General features: G+C 45.2%; 1 protein-coding gene across 1 annotated transcript in view; it reads left to right on the forward strand.

Annotated features, from left to right (window-relative positions):
• The window catches only part of IRS1 (insulin receptor substrate 1), a 57,556-nt gene extending 34,471 nt beyond the window's left edge, over window positions 1–23,085 (forward strand). The window contains exon 2 of the mRNA XM_045853749.1: window positions 18,473–23,085. The gene's annotated coding sequence lies outside the window, so the exon portion shown is untranslated. The remainder of the gene's footprint in view (window positions 1–18,472) is intronic.
• The last annotated feature ends 1,345 nt before the right edge of the window (window positions 23,086–24,430 follow it).

A 24,430-nucleotide genomic window follows, 5' to 3' on the forward strand; every position in this document is an offset into this window, starting at 1 on the left:
TGGCTATGCCAAACCTTTGTAACCTCAGACTCCAGAACCCCCGGTCCTTAGTTGCCCCTTTACTAAATGCACCTACCATGCTTAGAAGTGCAGTGGTTCCTGGCCTGCCTAAAAGTTTTCTCTGGACGACATGTTTTGCTTTGTAGAAAGACCCTTTTCACTTACCAACATGGCATTGTAAAAATACAGCTACGGGAGCTCCCGTTTGTAAACAAGTATTTGGATTTGGTTTGCAAAACCCCGTGGATGCCCTAATGAATGTTACTTGGTAGCTGTGACTTTTATTTGTGCTTTGAGCCTCGTGTAATGTTCTGTTCCCTCCTGAAACAGGCAGATTTGGGTATTAGGACTTATTTTTTTATTATTCCCCTTTGAGCCTCTATGAGTCATGTTCTGGGCACAAACAGAAGGAAATATAGTGGTGCAGTCTCTCTTCACCCACAATTCCTGGATAAAATAATTTGTGATGTGCACTGAGCATCTCTGCTAAAGGAGTTTGCAACATTCTCCTCAAAAACGATCTCCACTTCCGTGGATATTAGCGGAATATTGGATTGGATTGTACTCTCTCTGGCTAACGGGGAGGCTGTTACCATTTGCATTCGATAATTTAACTTCATTCCTTCCATGACATCTTTTTTTTTTTAACGCCCTATAAAGATGATGCTCTTTATGTCACATTTCCGTGTTCCTAGCCATGTATAATTTATACACATAAAGAAACTTAGAAATATTGGCTATCATCACACCCTTTTGAAAATCAAGAAAGGAATCAAAGTTAATAGTCTGATTGGTTGTAATAATGTCTATATTACATCAAAACTTATAACCACATTATGATGCTGGGAGAGGGAAATCTATGCTGTTAAGGTTAGTTTTTTTGTTGTTGGTGGTGGGTTAGCATTTTAATGCTGGAAGGCAACAAGAGAAGCAGATAGAGTTGAATTGGGGCCACCCAGTTCCCTAAGCCCGATCATCAATAATGATGCTGACAAGTATTTATGGTTGGCACTAGTTGACAGAGAGGAGGTATTTAGGGAAAGGAAAAATGGTTGGGGGGGGAGGAAAGAGAAAAGTAGAAGATGAAGGGATAGAGTGTCCCTCCCCTCCCACCCCAGGAATTTTATCCAAGGTCATCAGACCCAGATTCACCCACGTTCACCTTGAAAAGGCTTTTCGGATTATTTTTATTTGTTAAACCCGTTGTGTCCTGGATGTTATAATACACTCAAACTAGATACCATATTAAAGGTTAGGTATGTGATGAGGTGGGTCTGGAAAAAGCCCGGCCATTGTTAATATGAAGAGAACAGTGTGTGTGACATCGATGTAACCTGGCGGCCAAGGAGAATGGGCTGGAATGCGCATGCATGAACGGTGACGACTTCACTGTACTAGTCAGTGGGGGCTGTGGATGCTATTGAGGGAGCATGTGTATGTGTGGCTATTGCATTAAAAATGACTGAGCGAGTAGAGCAACAAATCTACATCAGATTTTGTGTTAAGCTTGAACATTCCTGTGCAGAAACTACTTGGATGATTCAGAAGGCCTCAGTGATGGACAACTGGTGACTGACAGTTTCATCATGACAACACGCCCCCGCTCATGCATTACGTATTGTGCAGAGTATTTTGGTAAAACGTTAAATCACCCAGGTGACTCAGTGCCCCTGCAGCCCAGATTTGGGGCCCAGCAACTTCTGGCTTTTCCCCAAAACTAAAATTAAAAGCACCTTTCAAAGGAAAGAGATTTTAGGTTGTCGATGAGATTCAGGAAATTACAACAGGGCAGCAGATGGTGATTGGGAGAACTGTGTGTGGTCCCAAGGTGCCTACTTGGAAGGGGACTGAGACATCATTGTCCTATGTACAGTGTTTCTTGTATCTTGTACGTTCTTCAATAAATGTCCCTGCTTTTCATTTTCCATGGCTGGATACCTTCTGGACAGACCTCATATATTTTAGCATTTCCTGAAGACTATGAGATGAACAAAATTAGAGCTCTTCAGTTGAGCCATTCAGAACAGTTGCTGCCAACTGGAATAATGCTCACAACTCAGCTCTGTTTATACGCAAACTGTGTAATATCTTAAAGCTAACGTCATTGTTTTCCCCTCCTCAGAGAACAGCCTGTTTTGATCTACAGAGGGAGGACTTTTAAAGAGTGGATGTCTAAGAATGTAAACAACTGGGAAGGGAGAGGCAGCTGTGTATGGCTGACTTTTAATCTTCTGTTCTCTCCTGGCTTCTAATGGCAAAGAACTTTTCTTTACCTATTATAGCTCCCGGCTTTTGACTCTGTAAGTATACTTCCCCTCGGTTTTATTTTGGCTTTCTAAATAAGGGACGGAAGGGAAAGTTGTCGGGTAAAAATATCCCGGGGTGTACCGAATCTCGCCCTGGTCCTAGAGGGAAAGGATTTCTGTTTTATGGGGCCCATAAATGTCAGGCCGCCGCTTTACCTTTTGGCTCTGTTTATGTGTGTTTGTCAGAATCTATTAGTCACGCCCAGTCGCTTGCATCTACTACTGTCTAGACTCCAAGAAATGAGAGATTTCGCATGTAGTGTTTTTTTTTTTTTTGTTTTTTGTTTTTTGTACAGGCGATGCTTTCACAATGGCAATCTCTTTCGCAGGCTGTTTTCCGGAAGTGAGGGTATTCATGATGGCCAGGTGGCCGTTACATGAAATGTGGTTTTCACTGAGTTAGTTTAGATTTATCAGAATGGCATTTCGCTGTGTAATTTCTCATTACCCTTTGTAAACACGGAGCGTACCCCTGTTTCCTTTCATCAGAAGAACTTGGTGTGTGCCAGGGGACTCCATTTAGATGAGAGGCTTGACAGCTCTTCCACCCTGCTTTTTCTAGCGCCTTCTATAAATTGGTGGTCGAGAGCAGGGGTTGTGAATCCCAGTTCCCAAATATGCTAGCCTTGAGACCTTGAGGAATTTACTCCCCCGTTCTGAACCTTGGCTTCCTTGTCTTTAAAACAGGAATACTTACACAATCTCAGGTGGTTGTCAGGATTCAATGAAATAATGCACATTCACACTCTTAAGTAGTACCTGGCATGTAACAGATGTTGGCTTTGTCGTTGGCAGGGTCTGAGAGCGGCTCTGCGTGTGTGTGAGCACATATGTGACATGTTTACCTCGGGAATGGTTTTCTGGTTTTCTCAAGTATTCAGGGAGTAAGGAGGATACAGGTATAATTAGAAAACAATTATAACCAATATGAAAATGGCTTTATTTTATTAGTCATGCTATTTAATTTGTAGCATTAAAATTAGGTTGAGTTTTTTTTAAATATATATTTATCTGAAGGAGGGGATAACACTTTTAAAAGGTTAGCAAATGCTCCTTGCTTTACTCCTTGTCCAGCGTGAGGGAAACTTTACAAAAAACTGAATTTCTTGGGCTGAAATTACCCTTAATCAAATCATGTGGACCTTAGAATGTGTGTGTGAATACATATGATTTTTGTATAGACACTTTGAGACAGTGTAAACAGTTTTGCACTGTGTGTCAATTATGTATAAAACACTGATAAATCAAGCAGAAGGTTAGAGATAAGAAACCTCAAGAACAACTTGGTGTAAATGTTGTTCATCAAATGAAACTTTATTCAGTCTCAGAAAACGAAGTTTCATGGCTAGGTATGATTTTACCTTTCAGCTAATGAAGTTTAAAAGTTCAGATCACAGAACTTTAGGGTGTTTTATCATTGCCCAGGATAATGCATTTTAAGTCGTGGATGAACCGTTCAAATGGCAACTTCAGAGCAAAGTAGGCAGCACCTTCCTACCCAGTGATAAAATAGCCGTGACCCGGACAGAACTCCACACAGTGCGTGTAACTGCTGGGGTTTTAAAGACACCATTTCTGAGGTGCTCTGTTCTGTGAACGTGTCAGCGGCGTCGCAAAGGGCAGAGAGCGTCCAGCACCTTCCTTCCCCTTTCAGTTCCTCTTTCTGCCTGTCCCCTCCCATTACGGTCCCTGGTGGCCTCCTGCCACCGGATACAGTGAATTAATCGTTCTATAATTGCTTGATTGCAGGAGCCTGTGCCTTGAGTTTTACAGTCACCATCTCATTTAATCCTCACAACAACCCAAGGAGTTGGGCACTTTTAGCACCATTTTACCGCTTGTACAGCCTTGTGTATGGATTTGTGGTCAAGAGCATGGGTCTGGAATCCCAGGAGAGTGCAGCTCAGTGAGGTGGATCAGTGCCTGAGTGCCAGGGAGTGGTGGGGAGAGCGAGGGTCTCACCACTGTCTGGTGGCTGCGTGGGTCCCATAGACAGGGCCATTCCTGTTGTATCCCATAGCCCTTGGTGCAATGTGTCCTTACTCTGTCCCAAATGGTTAGGAAATCGACACATGTGAATTGCGTGTGAATTGCACTCTCCAGCAGTGGTTTGGGAATTAGCTCTTGGGGAGTATCTCCGGCCACATCATCATTTTCCTATCATTTCCTAAAGTCATTAGCAATGCATGCTTGCCTTGTCTGGGCCTCGCTTGCAGACCAGTAACGCCTCAGCTCCTGGTCAGAGCACAGGGTCAGGCCTTGTGCCTGAGATTGCCATCAAATAGTGAAGGCCTGTGCCCTTGCTGTAGGCATTGATGGGGAAAACAGAGTCTTGTAAACCGGCTTCCTAATAAATTGAACCAAAGGGCATGCTCTGGACTCGGGCTGTCTGCCTTCCTGCAGAAATGGGGACCAGTGGGCTACTGTCTATTGCCCCGAATGGCAGTTCCTGGCACACATACAACATCTGCTTGTTTTTCAGTCTTTTCCAAATTTTGATACCTTTGAATTGTTATGGTTTTGTGGCTTCCCCCTGATATTATGGAACATGCCAGTTCTAGATCCGTCCTCTGCACAAAACTATGGTTGTGGGGATGAAGTGTCTTCACGAGGACTCATCCTGGTTCCTTAGAAAGATTGGGGAGGATGCATTAGTGCTCAGGGGGAATGGTTCTGTGGTCATCTGTGAGCTAACACACGTGGTGGCCCTCCTCAGTAATCCGCATTTGGTTTGTAAAGATAGAGACGTATTGGGTCAGAGTTTCCACCCCCCTTTTCCCAGTCCTGGATTCAAAGTCGCCCTTGGCCTGAACAGTCAGTAGGGTAAAACCCATCCGTGTGGAGTCTTTTATGGAGTTCTGACTACTGTTGTGTCTCCAGTGTCCTCACTGCCATCTTCCAGATCTTTCTTTGTGTTGCCCTGGGCAGAGGTTTCTCATTCTTCTCTCGTTAACCCTTCTAGAACCTGTTCCGCCTGGAAATTTATCTTCGTGTGCCAATTCCAAGCTGTTTCTACAATGTAAGCACGTTTACCCTGTGGAGATGGAGAACAGATGACTTACAGTGTAGCTCTTCTTATAAGTCCCCAGTCATACCCTCTTATTAATTTTTTTTTTATAAATGAAGTGGCACTTTTCCTTTTAGGTTCTCTCCTGCTTTGCTACTTCTGACCGAGCAGCACAGGGGTCACCTGGGAGCCCCACCCCAAATATGCAGTACAACCCCCAGGAGACCCAAAGCACATTCCAGTTTGAGAAGCACCGCTTTCTTTTACCCCTTCATGATTTGGTTGTTATTTTCTCTCTACTTATCTCTAGTATGTCCTACCAGTGAAGACCAAAACTGGACATATTGCTATACTAATAGCTTGGATATTACCAAGTATAGTGGAACTATTTCTCTGTCTTAAATTTAATACCCACAACGTTAAGATAATTCAGAATACTGTTGACCCTGGAACAACATGGGTTTGAACTGAGCAGATCCACTTAGACATGGATATTTTTCAAGAATTACCATCAGTGTATTTTTCTCTTCGGGTTTTCTAAATAACATTTTCTTTTCTCAAGCTTATTGTAATGATGCAGTGTACAATACATGTAACATACAGAGTATGTGTTAATCAATTGTTTATGTTATCGGTAAGCCTTGCAGTCAGCAATAGGCTATTGTTAGTTAAGTTTGGGGGGAATCAAATGTTGTGCATGGATTTTTGACTGCATGGGGGGTTAGTACCTCTAATGCTCAGGTTATTCAAGGGTCACCTTTAAATGGATGTGTGTTCTTACAAAAAATTCGTAGCCAGCAGAGACTTGATGGGGTCTTTTTCTGCTTTCTGTTGATTCCCAACAGAATGGGGACTTCACCTATAGAAGTCCCCATTTTGTAGTAATGAATTGGCTGCTAGAAATCTTGCTTTGCCTTTATGCTGAATATCAACCTGTTTGTTTTTTTCTTCTACTAGGATCATTTTGGTTTTCTAAATAGTTGGGGCTGTTATAAGATTTTAAAGACTCGTGGTTAGAAAGAATATTACTCTGAGGTGAGGAGACCCCCAGTCTCACCCCATGCTCCTACTAACCAGTTTCATGAGCTCGGGCAACTCATTTAATGATGCTTCTAGCTCTGAACAACAATCACATGATCAAGGAAGTTCTCATAACACCAGGCCCAGAACTGCTTTGATTGCTGTTCACATGAACCCATGAACCCTTCACATGTGACTTGGTCATATAGTGGAAGTCACCTATAGAAATAGAAGTGGAGCATCTAAAACAAAAATTGCAATAATTGTCATCCAGATGCATGTTTTGGTTAGTTATTGCACCATCCTACTTACCACTTTTATAGAGCTCTCAGGTGGGAAGAACTCGCTGTGTTGAATTTTGGGTGAGTTCTTGGATCTATCCCTGGAAGAAATGCCAGTGAACCACTAAATGGCCAATGGGGACAGGCCACCACGGTGAAGGGTCTTTTCTTATTTACTTATGTCAAATGGTTCTCAAGGCACCTCCCTATTGACTTTCTGTTGCTCTGCATTAGAATGAGAAAGGAGCAAGGCTCTGGTTGCTCTCAGTCCTTGCACCTCTATTTGCAAGACTCTGGGAAGGCCTTTGTTTCTTCTGGGAGTTAAATGATGTGTGGAGACTCAGTGGCAGTGCTGGTGGGCCCTGGTGGGTACTGCTGATGGTCTGGGAGTGAGGCGAGCTCAGAGCGGGGACAGGGAGACAGAGGAGTGTCTCTGAAGAACTGAGGCTTGACGTGGACATTTCTGCAGTCACACTCTTCCTTCCAGTGTTTTGGCAGCAAAGAGCGGAGAAACCAAATGAACAGCCACGCAAGCCATTGCCCATTTGTGACATGGTTTTACGGGAAAAATTTAAGGCAATTTTGGGGCATAATTAAGCGAAGTTCATCATAGGGCTGTTAATTAAGTGTTAATTATAGCCTGTCACTGTTTGATAGTAATGGTGAAATTGTGTGGTTAGGTCTTATTTTGAAGGCATTTGGTCAGCATCTCGGGCTGTGGTCTCGAATGAATAGAAGCCGTTGTTTTCTTTGTGTAGTTTGGGGCCACAACGGCTTCTGTGGCTGTGTTTAAAGAGGATCTGTTCTTATTGCCACCGTCTTATGGTTCAACCTGAAAAACTCTGAATTTAACCACCTGGAAATCAATGGATTTCCTGTCCGTTGTCTGATTTTTAGAATTTAGAACCCTGTGTGCTCTTACTGAGATGGTAATATGTGCCCTCCCCCTCCCCTCCAACCCCACTATTTGAATTCAAGTTTAAGTTTAGGGAGAAGAGACCAAAAAGTGTCTTCCTGGGAAGACATCTTATACTTAAAAACAGCAACTGGGATTTCTGTCTCAGCTGTTGACTATTTTTTTTTGCAATAAATTATCTTCCAAAGTGGCTATGCACCTCATAAAGTAAAAACAAACAAAAAGCAAAAAAGAAAAACCTTCTAGGAAACAGTAGTCTGACTTAGGAAGTCCCTTGTAGAGCAAAATGAGTGGACTAATTTTTAAAATTTGACTACTGCAACAGGGGGGGCCTACTCCTTTTTTTTTTCCCCAGATATTTGACGGCACCAAGTATGACAAATAGTCACTAGTAACATAAGTCAAATGTCTCTTATTCACAATGGCCTTCTCTTATCTCACTGAGTTTTTTTGCAAATGATCTCGAAGACTAGCTATTTTCTCCATTTTATTGCATTGCAGAGGCAGATGAGATCGAATGACTTGTCCGAGACCATAGAGAAACTCCTGGCTAAGGTGGGCAAAGAAAGACACAAACCCAGGAGCGATGAAATGTATTTCCCCGAGGGGCTGATATCTTTCTCATGGTCGGAGCAGGCAGAGCAGCGTCTCACTGTGCTACTCTTCCTCAAGCTGGTGCCCAGGACTCTCCCCTGTCTAGTCGTCCCTTTTGCATTGCACCCCGCAGGCTCTTGCTTTCCTTTGGAGGAGGGACATAGGAAGACATGGGCCAGGACTGGTTCATCACTTTAGCCAGCAGAGGGAAGTTTCCATGAATGATAAATTGGGAAAGGCTGTGAGCCAGGGGAGGTACCCATTGGGACCCTGAAGCCATGGGTGACGGTTGGTCAGAAAGCCAGGAAGACCTCAGGAGTTTCTCTTCCTTCCCACCCTTCCCTGGAACTGGCGTGGACCCTAGAAGCAGTGGACAAGCGTGTTTGGGGGCTTCTTATATCTCCTCAGCTAAAGGCAATAGCTGTGGAGCGTGGTTTCTCAGCCTCGGCAGCATTGACTTTTGGGACAGATGGTTCCTTTTGCAGGTGGCCTTTGTGTGCACTGTAGGATGCCGTGGTATCCCCGGCTGCTACCTGCTGGGTGCCAATAGCATCTCTCTCCCCTCCCCCCAGCCAGCCCCAGCTGTGACACCCAGAAATGTTTCCAGGCATTGCCTTGACGGGAGACATTTTTGCTCCCCATGCAAACGGAGAACTACTGCTCCAGAGATTTAGTGAAATGCGTGGAGGCTGAGTGAGCACGTTTCAGCTGAGGTCCAGGTGGCTCCTGCTTGGCACTACAGTGGGCCCGAGGGTCACCTTCACAGGCCCCTGAGGGTCACTGATGAATATTCCCAGGAAGGATTGCTTAGCAAAGAGTTGTCACCACCTCTTGATTCAGCACTTGGCACAACTGTCCTTAGGATACTTCTAGTTGAGCCAGGCAACCAGCTGTGTACCTAAGTAACATGATGCATTCTAATTCAGCACACTCAATCAGTTAATTAGGGAACTTTCCAGAAAATGTCACTTCCCAAATCAAAAAAGGGCTGAGATGTCAGGTCATGGAGAAAAGAGAGGGGAACAGGAGCAAAGTGACGGTGAGACTTGAGAGACGACAGCAAAGGACCAGGAGCTTTGGGGTCAGCGGGTGAAAGGTTAACCCCTCTTGGGCAACTGGACGAATTTTGACTTCTTATTTGAGACAATATAGAAGGGTCTGCAGTTAGTTAGAAATCTGTCCCGTTGTCTGCCTCAAAGACCTTAGAGACGCAGGCAATGTACACATTGTCAATTATTTCAGATTATCTTCGCCATTGCTTCCCTCCTCGCCCAGCTGCCAACGATTAAACGTGAGCATCTGGCGGCAATTTCGGTGTGTCGTCAAGTTACTCAGGCAGCGTTGACTGGCCGTGTCGCACTCCTGCTCGGTTTCTTCGGATGAGAGGTTGGGAAAAGAATGCGAAAACAAAAGCCACCCAGTTCCTCCCCCAACCATTAGAAACATGCTTTAGAACGGGAAACAGGGCACAGGAATCTCATCCAACATCCGTCCAAGCCGCACCATGAGAATTCTTCGTGAATTCTTTCACGCAGCATCATAAGGCTTTTGTTGGCTGCCTAGGAAAGGGTGGGTAGCAGGGCGTCGAGTATCTAATGTCTTCTGGGAAAGCCATCAACATGGCCTTTGCGCGGCGACTCTGTAGATGACAATATTTCAAGAGCTGCTCAGAGATACACTCATGCTCTCCATCCTAATATTTAATTCCTGCTGGTCTCTGTGCAGGTAGGTAGGATCTTTGCTAAAATCGTATCACAGGGTTCTGTTTTTAGCTTTGCCGGCACAACTTTTCTCCATACCTACCTTTTCTCTGAAACAACTTCGTCTCTCTTCCCGAGACACAGGCTGACCTGGGCTTCAGCTTGAGTCCTTTGCTGGGCGTGGCCTGTGGCCTTCTTCTTGCTTGCTAGTCCCACCAGGGCATTTTGGGCTGGTAGGCATTCAGGTATCCAGAGAGGTTACAAGATCGAAGGACTTCTCCTTCTCGGTAAGAGGAGTTACAAAACAATGATAAGAACTTTTCATGTATTATCAGCAACAACAGGTAAACCCTGTTTACCCCATGTTACAGGTGAAAACATTGCGATTGAGGGGTATTTATTAGTCACTTGTCCAAAATCACAGAAAAAAAACAATAAAAGAAGAGGTCATCTAAGTTCTTAGTCTCCTTTTAAATTTTCACTTGGAAAAAAGTTTTGAGTCAAAATTGGTCAGTCTTTAAAAACCATAACAGCCCTGGAGTAGCTCCATTCTCAAAATAACCTGTCTTTCTGCATTACGTTTTCCAATTCAGAATTGCATACAGGTTACTCCCATATCACTCAGGTAGTGGCAATGCAAGGGAAGCACGCATTTCTTGCATTACTTCATTGCAAGCAGCGTTACGGCTTATCTTTAATGTAGCCCAATTCAATAGAGGTCTCACCTGTGGCCTTCTGTAGTCTCTGATGAATGGTACAGATTCCCATCCCCCTGAACAGTGGCTTTCGTTTAACAAGTGCTCTCATGGCCCAGAAGCCTTTATGACTTGCATTTCTTCAACAAGAATTCTTAAGGTAGAACAAAAGAGAACTGTGGGTTGAATACATTTGAAATATGCCGCCCTATACTTATACATTTATGACCAGTTTCAGTTGGTTTCGGGGAGTGTTCTTTTATATTTAGACCATTTAAAAAAAACAAAACAAAAGAAAGAACAGCTCCCTTTAACTTCAAAGAATCCCGGATTAAATTCTTCCCCACGTTTTCCTCTTGATATTCGCTGAGCAAAAAGGAAGACACAGGCTAACACCTCTTTATTTGTGATCTGTGATCATGGTTTCCAGGAAAAGTTCATTAGGTGGGGAAAGCCTTTGCTGAGCTGGGACTACCTGGGAACAGTTGGGACTGGATCCGTCCTCTGTTGGACCAGTTTAACGACCAGAAAACCTATAGGAAGGCGGTCAGGGCCACACAGCCGAGGTACCTCGTGGCTCCTTGTAAAGATGCTTGTTCCGTTCAGTACATTTTTCTTGCATTACCCAATTCTTCCATAAAGTCAACCGCAACCCACATTATCGGGGACTCCAGCTAGAACTTGTGGTGAGTAGGAAATAGATTAAACATAGGTTTTCCCTTTTCTCCCACTGCCAAAAGTGATGTCAGCGGTGTTAATGACCCTTACCTCAGCCCGCTGCAGACGCAGGGCCCCAGTGCCGACGCTGTTCTCTCCCCTCTGGTTCCCGGGCTACCTCGGAAAAGGGGATGATGGCTGATAAGAAACAACTGGGTAAGGAGACCTTGGCTCACACGGAAAGTCAGGCACTTGTTTTCTTGAAGCGATTGGTGATAGGATTCCAGGGAGAGAGCGGAGAACACAAACTTTATTTAGTGTCGCACAGAAACAGTGAAGGCAGGGACACTCGGTCTGCGTGGCTTGGCTTCCTTTTGCCTCATTACAGAGCCGGCATTGCAAACACCTTTTACATCACGTTGTAAACGTAAGTTGTGATTTTCATTCCAGTCTACTGGTTTGTGTCCAAGTCCAGACCGATAAAACCTAGATCCTGTATTTCTGAACATCACCTTCCCCCCCCGCCAAAAAAAAAAAAGCAGATATGAAATTACAATATAAACCTTCAGAAGTGGACTGGAATTCCTTGGAGGGAGAACACCGCACAGGTAGCTCCCGTGCAAACCGGAGACAGACTGACTTTTATGACTTTCTTGCGCAGGTAGGGAAGATGGGATCATATTACCTCCGTGTCTTTCGAGTCCCAGGTTTATTTGGGTTGAGCTCTGTGAAAATTAAAGCTTCCTGGCCCACAGCACATGTGGTCTGCCTTGAAATGTAGAAGGCTTGTTTTTCCCCACTTCCTCTGCATTGACTCTGGTATATACGGGCACACATTATGATTTGGATAGAAGAGTGATTTGAGACATTTTGATACACCTTGGGAGGGGCCGTTGTAGATATCGACCCCCATTTGCTTTACCTTTTCCTTGTCTTTTGTTTTATCAGCATGCTCCCCGTTAGGAAAAAGAATAGGAAATCACGAAAGTGCGTATCCTTTGGCTCCAAGGATTTCTGGATGTTTGTTCAGATTTTCTTAATATATCATTGACAGAATACATTTAGTTGTTGAGAACCAGATGCTGTTGTTGCTGTTTTAATCTGTCTTCTCCATAAGTCCCTAACGCTCTTGAAAAGCTTCCAGCCCCTCCTCCAGCCCGGGTGGCTGGGGAGGGAGAAAGGCACTGCTGACAGCAGTCGTCCCAGTGCGGGCCGCAGCGGGGGGCCGCAGGCTTGATGTGGATGGGCTCTCCCCAGTCACTCCCTCCCCTCGTCCCTGTTCAAAATACGTGTGCCTTTCTTCACTGGTGGTCTCCTGAAGGCACCAGCCCTGCCAGAAGGTCTCTCGCTGGGACAAAGGGAACTGGAGCGAGCTGGACTCTCACACGTTGGCAGCGCCGTCTGAGTTTTCTTCCTTGGCAGCGCTGCGCACGGGAAGGGCCGGCCAGCAACCTTGTTATTTGCACCATCCCTCTCCCATGTGACTGGCACCAGGCAAAAGTGCTATTTAAGCAGCCCTGCTGGCTCGGCTGGTCTGTTACCCTTTGCCATTTACGACCGTGAAACCGAGCCTTTCCAGCTCACTTCTGGCCCGTCTTGAAACATGTGGGTTTCCTTCCTTCAGCTGAAATGGCTTTCGCCTTTCCACATAAAGCAGCAAACATCTCGGGGTTACCTCGAACTTTCTTTCTTGCGTTGAATCTTGACTTGGGAGGCACGGGTATGCATGTATGTGGTGGCTATGGCCTTCAGGCTTTAAAGCAGAATGCTTTCTCCGCACTTAGGTCTGCCCTTCCCCGGAGTCTCAGCATGCCCACACTGCCCGCCCCCCATACCTTGGGAAAGGCAGAGAGTCTCCCAGGTCGCAACCTGAAGCTCTGTGGGTTTAGCTTTTCATTCCTTTGTCCTTGGTTGACTCCTGTGTCATGCCCAAGGGCTGGCCACGCTGCTTCCTCCCGAGGTGCGGGAAACCCCTTCAACGAGGGGTTTCGCAGTCGGCCCCATGGGCCGGTGGCTTCATTTATCCATCTGAGATTGCACGGCTGTGAATGTTAAAATGGGGAACACCTGTGCACCGCCAGAATTACAACTATAGTTGATACAGATGATTTTAATAAAAAAAAAACAACCAACATTCAGCCCATTTGCGAGATTTTGGCGTGCTTCAAAACAGTACGCTTGCAGTGTTTAATAAGCGGTCTTATTACTATGGGAGCCATCCGGAAGACTTGGTCAGCGCTCAATTAGTGGCGCCGTGAATGAGCTGCATGGGCATCAGTGAGGCAGCTCAAGAAAGGAATTGGGGGCACGCGGTGGCACGCGGCTGAATGTAATCGTGTGAAATAAGACGTCAGCAGACCGGGGAAGGTAGGCTGTGTAGAGGGGAGGGGGGTGCCCCAGGTGCCACGCTCAGCATCCAGCCAAGGCAGAGCCAGCTGCCCACCAACGTCTGCTCTCACATCCTTTCTACCTTTTTCCCCTCCTGGTTCATCCAAATACGTGGCCTGTGCCACTCCCTTAAGGATTTCGGCTTTTGGAAAGTACAGGCAGGAAGCCAGAGGCTTTTTCTGCTCTCAGCCCCCCGCACTCCTGCCCCTGCACCGTGAATTGGGAGTATGGGAGAGGCGTCGAATACCTAGAAGGCTTCAAAAGTTGGTTAACGTTTCATATATTTTTTTTATCACAGACTTTTTTTTTAAGAATGGGAAAAGATCTGAACATGGTCAAAATATTATTTTCCTCTCCTGTTTAAACATTTATTATTATACCATAATGTATATGCAAGAATTTTTCTGTGTGATACTCAAGAATGTTTTTTAAGTCACAGCTGTTTATATTAAGAGAAAGAAAAAATATGCTGTTTTGACACATTTCTTGAAGTGGAGGAACTTATTTATATGAATTTTTCTGGTTGGATCAACAATATAGGGTTTCCAACAATGATCTCCATTGAAGAAAAGTCATTACTGTGGTCTTTCTTTTTTCCAGCATAGTTGGATGAGGAAGCCTTTCTTTCTGGCTACATGTTAGTATATGACAATAGCCAAGCAACTTAACAATATTTTACTGCCGTTTCTTAGTAAAAGCACAAACTGCTGGTAATGCTCTGACCGAGTATTTATCATTGTGTTGCACTTGACTCAACAAATTGGCAGGAAGTTCCAGGGCATTTAAATACAAGAGAGAAACTTTTAACCAAGTTAAAAGTTTCACATGGCCGCGATTAAAAACACCCGCTATGGTATGTGTATCGTGACCTGGTGCTGTTTTCAGCTGCCTTCACAGGGAAGACTCATCAGTAGGCTGACAGTGTGGAAGGCAGCCGAAGCTTTGTTTGTTTTTCAGCTCCAGCAGGCTCGGTTTAAGTGGGTCGAGTCCAGAAGATGTAAATTCCTGCCGGATACAATAATGCAATAAGCCATAGGTGTCAAGGAGCCTTGCTCAAGTGTTGACTTATTTGATAATGCTTTAAAAATTACATTTTTCATTACTGGCAATGGGATTGGGTGGGTTTTATCTTACGAGGAAACACAGAAGGATACAGTAGATGCTGATGTGGTGATAAAATTTTGTCAAAATGCAATTTCCTGCTGCTAAATCTCGTGACAGGTGCATCATATTTCTGAGTTCCCAAGTTATTCCCCAGCGATGTAACCAGAGAGACAGTATCACAGGAGTGTCGCCATTTGATATTTGCACAGCTCTTCTCCAAGGAAACGTTTTGGGTTTTTTTTTTGTGTCCAAGTTATGTGTGTTACAAATGAGTGTTTGTATTCGTCAAATAGTGTAGCGATATTCACCTTGTGTGGTTGATGGGAGTCTGTTGGAGTTGTGTATATAAAGGGTATTGAACGTATGTATACCCTTGTGTTCCTTTTTAGTGTATATCATAATCTCTATCATTGCATTTTTATTTGTCACGCAGCAGATGTTTGTTGAATTAGATGACTGCAGGAGCCTAGTATGAGTATTGCTTAAAAAAAAACCCCCACAAATTCCTAAATTACGAAAATGTACAATCTGCATCTCCGCTTCTGTTCCAGTGAGTTCTTTATTCATGCTCAGCCCTCCTCGATCCCATGCGGACAGAAGGATATTGGCAGATGAGCTGAAGTTCATGAAGCACATGCTAAGGTTTGTCCGTAATGGTCTGAGAGTCCCTTTCCAGTAAAACTCATCAGAGCAATTGTGAACAGCTCTGTTTGGGAACTTCAGCTTTGGAGTCCTTTGGCTTCAGATAATAACTCTCTGGGAACCATTACCCAGCTTAATCAGCCCCTTTATTCACCATATTTGGCTCTCAAAGCTTTCTGGCTGTCTCCAAAGATCAAATGGGCCCTCCAAGGGCCCTGGCTGGCTGCTATAGCGACCATTCAAAAGCATATACCCAAGGCTGAGAAGGCAGTCACAAAAAAGGAGTGGGAACTTGAGAAGGCATTCCAAAAATGCCCCGAACGATGGCTGCATGATTGGAATAAGTATCACTCCAAGGTGGCCGGAGTGAAGGGCAGTTCTCAATGCGGGGTGTGTCTGTTAAAAATTCATGTCATTACCATGTGGTGAAACTACGTATGCATTTATACACATGCACATGCAACACACACCCCTGTAGGAAGATACACAGATGGGAACTTCAGACGTTGGACCCCTGTTGCCTGTTTGTTGCCGTCCATCCCCACTCCCTTCACGTCAGTCAGGGTCACCGCCCAGGTGCTTGCACTTCTGCGTGGACTCCTGAGTTGTTGGCACCAGTAGGTACCCTTAGTGGCCGAGACATGTATTGATCAGGATTGATGAGAAAGGGCCTTGCAACATAGGATGCTAAGACTTTGGAGGGAGGGTGTGTGGTGGAGCCTTTTACTGATAGAGCCTTTTGATCAAGGCTTTTTGATAGAGCCTTTGAACGTATCTGCCTGCAGGAGATTTCAGGGGTGACTTGCGGGTGCCCCAAAGTAGCAGATTGCCACGTCTGGTGAAGCTGTAGATTTTCCCCTTCCCATCGGGCTCCCAGACTCTTCCCGCCTACATCCTTGCCGGTGGTCACAGGTGACGCCACGGCTGGACACAGTTTGTCGTTCGGCCATTTGGCCACGAAGGGACACGCCTGGAGCGCTCTTGTGTTTTTATGTGTTGTCTCCACGTGAAATCTTTATTTATAAGTAAATAAAGAGGCTGTTCATTTACCTGTTGTTTAGGGACAGAGTTAATGTTTAAAAATAATCAGAAATCTCCTCATAATACTAGAGCTCTCATTTGGTAAATTTCGTCTTACCTGAGCCATGATGTAAATACTGAATGCTGACCGGTGCCAGCCATACCCTCCTTCAAGGGGGTGGGGGGAGAGAGAAAGTCAGAATGTTCAGCATTTTCCCTGAGTGAGTTTTGGAATCCATCACTGTCCTTGCCGCTGACGTGGATGATCACTGAGCACTTGGATCACCCCACAGAGATGTCCTTGTTGTCCCCATGCAGGTGTCCTGACCTGACATTCGAGGCTCTCCCCCGTCTCCCCCAGCCTGCACTTGTAGACTTAACTCCCTCTGCCTTTTGCCAGGCGCCTCGTGCTCCGCTCCCACAAAGCCACGTTCTTCACTGGCCCCGGCCCCTGGTGGCACTCTTATCTTCCTGGCCTCGTTTTGTTTGGTGCTCTCAGTGGGCGTGGCTTGGTCCCTGTCATTCATACAGCTCATACTTACCGAGTACCCACCGTGTGCTGGCCCCCGCGCTAAGCTCTGGACATGCCGCATGGAAGTAGTGTAAACACAGCCCTGTTTCCACACCCCCAACCTATTTGTTCTTCCAGACCAAGCTGCATGCGCCAGCCAGGTACCTCCCTTCTGTGCCTCCTCCGTGTATCTGGAGCACAGGAGGCAAACACAAGGCCCGCGGGCGGAACCGGGCCCTCCACCTTGTTCTGTCTGGCCTGGCACCTTGGTTCTACCCGGCGGCAGTGCTGAGCTCCTTGCCCCTAGTTAAGGCATAGTTACATGTGTACAGTCCTAAAGTTACATTCGGCCCTTTGAAGGCAACCAGGAGGCTGATGTGGCCCCTGGTGAAAGTGAGTCTGACACCCCTGATGTAGAGCTTTCGTCCAGTGCGTCCGTCATGGAATTCACCCCTTTCCACTCTGCATTCTGTCTATGAGCAGTAGCTTTCCTTCCGCTCCAGAATTTCTGGAAAGCAGGGCCTGTAGCAGAATTCAGCTTTGTATTCTCCATCGTATTTAATGCAGCCATTTTACTAATTTGGCATGTGTTTTTATTGACTACTGTCTTCAGGACACCCTATAAATATGGGTATTAACTTTTAAATGGTGAAAAAAATGGACCTCAGAATGGACTCTCTTGCCCTGACCAGTGTGGTTCAGTTGGTTGGGTGTCACCCCACAAAGCAAAATGTTGCTGGTTTGATTCCCAGTCAGGGCACATGCCTGGGTTGAGGGTTCGACCCCTAGTCGGGGTGCATATAAAAGGCAACTGATCAATGTTTCTCTCTCACATCAACAGTTTTCTGCCCGTCTCTCTCTCTCCCTTCCCCTCTCTCTAAAAATAAATTATTTTTTTTAAAAAGACTCTAATGTTGATACTTGAGAGCCAAAGAGGCTTCACGAGGTTGAAAAGGTGGGTCCCCTAGAAGGGATCATATGCCCCTTGAGATCTGCCTTTTTGAATTGCATAAAAGAAGCATGCTTCTGCCAGAATAACTGATTTCTAATAGACCTAAATGGAAATCTTTTTTTTTTTCCATTTAATGATTAACTCGGTCTGCTTTGCTTCGGCTTAGTACCTGAAATGTTCACGTCAAACAATGGCACATCAAAAACCAATGTCAGGTTTTGTCATGTTAAGCCTCACAACTGGGAATTCTAAAATATGCAGGTGACTTTTAGCCAAAAGAAGATTCGGCATAGCCTGACCGTATACCTGCTCGCCCTGATTGGTTGCGGTGTTGCGCAGTGCCCGCAGTGTACATTTTTGCCTGGGTCGTGAGAACATCAAAGCGCTGTGTGTTTTTGTGTTGCTAAGCCTCTGAAACCTCCAAATCACATTGATTTGTTTGCTGACTTAATATTGACTATTTTGAGTTTGTGATTGCTTTGGACTCTTGCATTTTGAAGAGGGGGAAAAAAAAGAAGTTAAATACAGTTTGTTGATTTTATTTAAGCACACAGTACTGTTTGTGCCTGTGACTTCGGTTTATCTGATAGGCCCCCCTTTTAAAGCAAAATCCTAACAAAGTGATTTTGAGATGACTGTGTTGATGAATTCTTCCTTTTTTTCTTTTTTTTTTTTCCAGAATGAAGACCTAAATGACCTCAGCAAATCCTCCTCTAACTCATGGGTACCCAGACTCGAACTAGTTCATGATTCACAACCAGGACCTCACACCTCCCTCCTCAGTAGATGGTACGATGCATCCATTTCCGTTTGTTTACTTTACAAATCCTCAGGAGTCCGTTGACTGAACTGCATGTTCTTAATTGTGCCAAGCAAAAAAAAAAGCACTGTGACACCAGGACAATGAGTCTGCATAAACGTCATTTTCAACCGTCAGGACTTAGCTGGCCACACGAGCTGATGTGCCCACCGCCACGCCACGCCACGAGAGAATGGGTTTCCTCTCCTTGCATCTACGAGATACATTTCATCTGCTGCTGAAACTGTGTGCGACGAAGCCTCGTTGTAAATTATTTCACACAAAATGGTTTGCGTTGGATGGAGAGAGTATTAAATATTTAACATAGGTTTTGATTTATATGTGTAATTTTTTAATTAAAATGTAACTTTTCTTACAGCGCACATCTTTTTTTTTTTTTTTGGATGTGGAACTGAGGTATGCAATGTTCTGTTGTAAAGAGTGGAGCGAATGCTTAAAACAAGGCTAACAAGAGTAGACTAGGGTACGACCCTTGTTTTAAGATTGTAATTCAGAAAAAATAATATAAGAATCATAGTGCCATAGATGGTTCTCAATTGTATAGTTATATTTGCTGATACTATCTCTTGTAATATAGCCCTGGTGTTGAGCTGAGATCCTTACAAGAATTGATCTTAATTTTGTACTTTTCCTGTAAGGTAATAGGCCGTGTCCATGAAACTGAAGGAGGGTAGAGTCCGTCTACTAGGTGTTTTCAAGCGTCGGCTTACGATTGGCAATTGAATGGAAGCAAAGTTATAAGAGAAGGAAATCAAAGTCTTCCATTGTACATACTGTACAGCGAAGAAGGAGGCAGGGAGATCGCTTCAAGTCAAAAGCTGTCTTTGGAATGAACAATGTGGGTGTTTGTAAATTCTGGAAATTTCTTTCTATTCATAATAAACTAGAGACTGTTGATCTTTTCTTCCCCCCTCCCCCCACTTCTGTCAGCTTCCCGCTCCGCCGGCCCCCTTTTCTTCTGTGCCCACACTGGGATTTTTCATTCTCGGCCCCGTCTTGAGAAAGACGGTAAGACGAGTGGGCGCTTGTCTTTAACTTCTAACCGGGAATTAAAATTCCAGAGAGTGGTGGGGATTTTGTTTGTTTTTGTTTTCGTGTTTAAATCATGACCAGGGCTACATACATGTCACTTTCTTTAAGAGCTTGTCTCATGCTTTCTGAGGACTTCCAGTGTTCTGTTACCTAACTGAATAATCATCTGGCCCATTTGGGTGCTAGCCTGTTAGTGATTAGTTCATAAAACTCAGTGTACAGCGAGCCCACGCAGGCTCGATGACCAGCTATTGAAATATCTGGCCAGCAGTGAAAATGCTCATCCTTTCTTCTTTGGGGAAGTACACACATCTTGGAATTTTTCCTTGTGAAAAAGAAGTGGCAACAAATCTACTAAAAAATACTGCCCACATAGTTTTTTTTAAACCTTTTTACCAGGAGACTTCCTATAAGTTAAGTGAATCAATGCCAGTGTCAGGCTCCTTCTGCGTCTCTGAGAACTCTGTATCAGAAATTCCCAGAGCTACTGTTGAAGGAGCAACATTTTATTTCTCTGCAGGGCTGTGCTTCCTGGGAAGCGGTGAGGCTAAAAGGAAGGGGCCAGGGTTGGGGGTGCACTGCAGGGGCTGCTGGCTCTCGTGTCCTGGCTGGGGAACCCCTGCTCTACTCAAGGGGCATAGAGACACGTGGAACCCCTCTCGCTGCTAAGGCCTGTGTTCCTGTTGATTCAACCGGATGGCATGCACTTCACGGGCTGTTGTGTGAAGTTCACTGTTGCAGATTCTAATCATTTGCATGCTCATCAGTTTCTAAGATAAATAGGTCTGTAGTCATAAGAACCCATTGTTTTCAAGGAACTTGCTGAATTACATCATTTCCTATTTGAAGAGAATACTACCAATTTAGAAAAAAATCGGATTAAAAAGGGGCTTTTTAAGATCTTCTCTGAAAAACACTTTGTTGAGCAAACAAACTTTCTTTTTCCAAGTATTCTGACTCATACTCTTGCTAGTAGTGTAGAAGGGCAAGCTGCCCCGTGCTCCTCCATCGAGGACCTGAGTAGCTAAACCAATCAGTGGACACACTCAGCCCCACCCAGTCAGTGCCCTGTAAAGCTGGTTATGATTACTCAAGGAATAGAAACTTCGAATGATTATGACCAAGATACCTCTGTGTATGGAATGATCAGCGTGGATTGGGTGAGAACAGCCGTGAACAGACTGGAAAAATCACCTCTTGGTTTCTATTTCTCTGATGTTCTGTTCGGTTAAATAGCATAAGGGTAGAAATTCATACTTAAGCTGCTCCCAGGGGTCCCTGAGCTGGGTCTGAGGGTGGTCTCTGAGCTTTCCCGATCTAAAACTGGAGGTTGCTGGTATTGAAGGCAGAGGACTCAGGCTCTGGCTCCAGGAAGGGTTGACCTTGAGCAGCGTGAGCTGCTCAGTCCTTGTGTTCGGTTCCTGTTGAGGAGACTTGGCTTGTATCCATTTCAAAGGATTTGTAGGCCCCCCCAGGGGCCCATGTTCATGGGGATTCAAGTGGCCTCGGGTTCGCCTGAAAGTTAGTGGCTTTTTCTTCAGGAGACCGGTCTTTCTCAGCATTCTTTTTTAGAAACGTAGTCAGAGTTTTACAATTTTCTTCAGTGGAAAGAACAGCGATATTTCATGACTTGGATGATATCTTTGTTATGGTTTTAAAGCAAAGGTCCTCGAACCAGCTACAAGTGAGGAGAATCCATTAATGATCAACTGCCTGAGTCAATAGGGACAGATCAGTACGGATGTTACATGGGTGGCTATTTCTTGCTACCTTTCAAAGGTCAGGGACTCTCTTGCCTAACCTAGGTTACCTGCAAAAATGCATTTACTAAAAGTCATCTAGCCAGAGGCAGAGATCTTTGACCTTTCCCTCCCTGACTATTGCCTCCCAGCTAGCTGTCTTTTACATTTGGGACAAGGTGTTAGGAAATGACCTTACTGTACTGGGAGAGGCAGAATCGGGCAATCCTGAAGCCCTGTTTTGTTCCTGAAGTCAACATGCCATGCGGTTGGAACTTTTACTTTTATTTAGCAAAGGCGGTTTGAAGACGGGGGAAGGGAGCTCACTGTCCACTGACACAAATAGAGCCGTGAAAAATGGGATAGATGTGACGTGCTCTGACTGCTTTGGCAGAGCTCTGCAGGTCAGTCTGTCACTCGAGGAGGCGCTGGAACCCCGGGCACCGTGGGAATGAAGGCCTTGCCTGGGGAGAGACAGAACCCTGTGCAAGGCCTGTGGAGGAGGAGAATGGACGGAAGCCAAATATGAAATTGCTTCTTTGCAATGGCTTGACAGGGGAGCTAAAGGTTCCTAGGACGCCGTGAATGTTAGTTGGCGGTGAGGCTGCATGCGCATAGGCTGCTGGGAAACGAGAGGGAGAAGCACGCGTTGCCAGGGATATGAAGACGTGTGACCTCGCCGGAGCTACGGCAAAGACCTCTCGTCCGTGAGCTTAGCTGGGGAGAGCACAAGTGACCTTCTCGCAGTCGGTAGAACATCAAGGGTTGAACACAGGTGCCTGTGGTCATTTCCAAGGCCAAGGCAGAGAAAACCTTGGAGGTCCTGCCATAGCTCCACGGTCAGTCTCCCGAGTGTAGGGAGAGAATGTGTGGGTCAGATGGCATGTCCTGGGTGGCCCTCTCTCCTTGTCATCAGAACGCCAAGCGAGTGCCGGGAGGAGGCAGAAGGGTACTGAAGGTGTTGGACCCGACTCTTAAGGCATTTCAGTCCTAAGGAGCTCATTATCAGCTTAGAAGCTCAGACAACGTATGCCTGGGCTGCAGAGTTGTCCCCCTTCCCTCGTTTGCTGATGAGTGGCATTTGGGATGTTTACATCAAGTGATCTGGTGTTTCAGACGTCCGCCATCCACCCTGCATTCCAGTCTCTCTCTCGGCTTCAGCGGTTCGAGTCTCTGCCGCTACCCAGTATGCCACGTGATAGGGCACGTTCCGTGAGCAGGAAACCTTGTATGTGCAGAGACATCTCCAGTGCTGTTTTCTTCATTTAAAACTTTTCTATCGGATTAAGAATGTAGTTCCTGGAACAGTTTTTCTTACAAAACTCTTTACACCTCTTGGCTGCAGGGTGGGCCCAATGAAATACATATATATTTTTTCATTTCATGTATGTGCAGTTTGATTTATCATCTTAAGATGGTGGTGCTGCCCAAGGTGCTACTTCATCTGTGTACAAAAGGACCAATGCATGGTCTGTATTGCTACCAAAACATTTATTGTATATATGTGTATAACATGTACTATGTATATATGTAATGGGTACCAGGCCAGGTATATATTTTTATTTAGAAGTGGTTCACTTTCCCAAGTTTTCTTTCTAGTGTTATGCCTATTTTCAGTTTTTCTTCTCCCCTGATTCTGTCTGGTACTTAGATCTGTAGTGTCTTCATCGTTAATTAAAGAAAACTGTCTAAATGAATTCACGGATGTGAATGCTAGTGATCCTTAATGTCTTCGGTTATGGGACATGAAACGGAAACCACCGATTAAAACCTGCTGGGGCGTTCGGTTGGGTCAAAGCAGTGTACATCACTTCACATACTTTAATAAATGATTTTGGAACAGAGAGGTTGGCTGGCTTCACCCTGTCCCTCTTCTGTTGGCTTTCGACAGCCAACGGGGTACAAGGAAACGACTTCTGAAAATACGTCCGGCTACTCCGGTGGCGGGTGGTGCGATGGGAAGAGGGAGGGGTGCGGAGACACGTGTTCTGGGTGGGGCCTGAGTGGGGCTTGGGCGGGGCCTGAGTGGGGCCTGGGCGGGGCCTGCGTTTCTAACCAGCTCCTAAGGCTGCCCAGCTGCTCGCCCTGGTCTGCCGGTGGCACTGACCCCTGAAGAGCAAGGCCAGGGAATGGCGTTTCTGAGCCCTGGCTACACATTGACATCGTCTGAGTAGCCTTGAAACAACTCAGTGGCCAGACCAACTCCAGAGATGCTGATACACTTTGTCTGGGATGTCCCGGGCATCTGTCATCACTGCTGCTGCTGCTGCTGCTGCCTCCTTGCCCTCCAGAAGATTCTAGCACATGCGCAGGGCTGAGAACCACTGCTGGGAAGCCTTGCCCCAAACTGATTACTGGAGTCACTTATTAGACATGCTGATCCCCTGAGCTGTCTGGGAATGTGTGTTTCTACAGGAAACTCTGATTTCTGTACCAGGGGAGCCTTTTAGGTTGTTTTACCGCTAGAAGGGATAGGACACTTACACTTTTTTTTCTTTTTATTGTGTTGCTTGGGGTGATGAATTTTGAAAATAATAAACCATGTTGGCAATATAGAAGCAGCCAACTTCCCCACTCCTCCCAAATTGAGCTTTCTTGCCTAAACAATTTAGAAGAGATAATTGATGTGTCTTAAATTGTTCAGACAAACTCAAATGACTGAACATTTTAGAGAGTCATGATTTTCTTTTATTTTTAGTTTTTGATGAACATCATGCCCCCTTCTCTCCTCTACCTTAATTTGGTGCTCGGGCTGAGTGATTTCCTCCTCCCTGGCATTATAGATGATGTTTTCATTGTTAAGGAGCGGCACATTATATGACTGAATAGCGTGGATGTCATTATTTGACCTTCACTTTATATTAGCTTCTTCCATGTTTAGCCTTGGCAAAACAAAACACACACCTGATTTTGCCCTCCCAGTGGTATTACAAAGCAAACACCATGTTAACCTCCATTGAAATTACACACAAACATCACTAATTAGTATTAATTTGAGGGCAGTGTAGTTGAAATGAATTAATGGTGTAATTTATAGCATCATTGT

This window comes from Phyllostomus hastatus, unplaced genomic scaffold (genome assembly GCF_019186645.2).
Source record: "Phyllostomus hastatus isolate PE091 unplaced genomic scaffold, TTU_PhHast_1.1 phas_contig_137, whole genome shotgun sequence".
Taxonomy (NCBI): domain Eukaryota; kingdom Metazoa; phylum Chordata; class Mammalia; order Chiroptera; family Phyllostomidae; genus Phyllostomus; species Phyllostomus hastatus.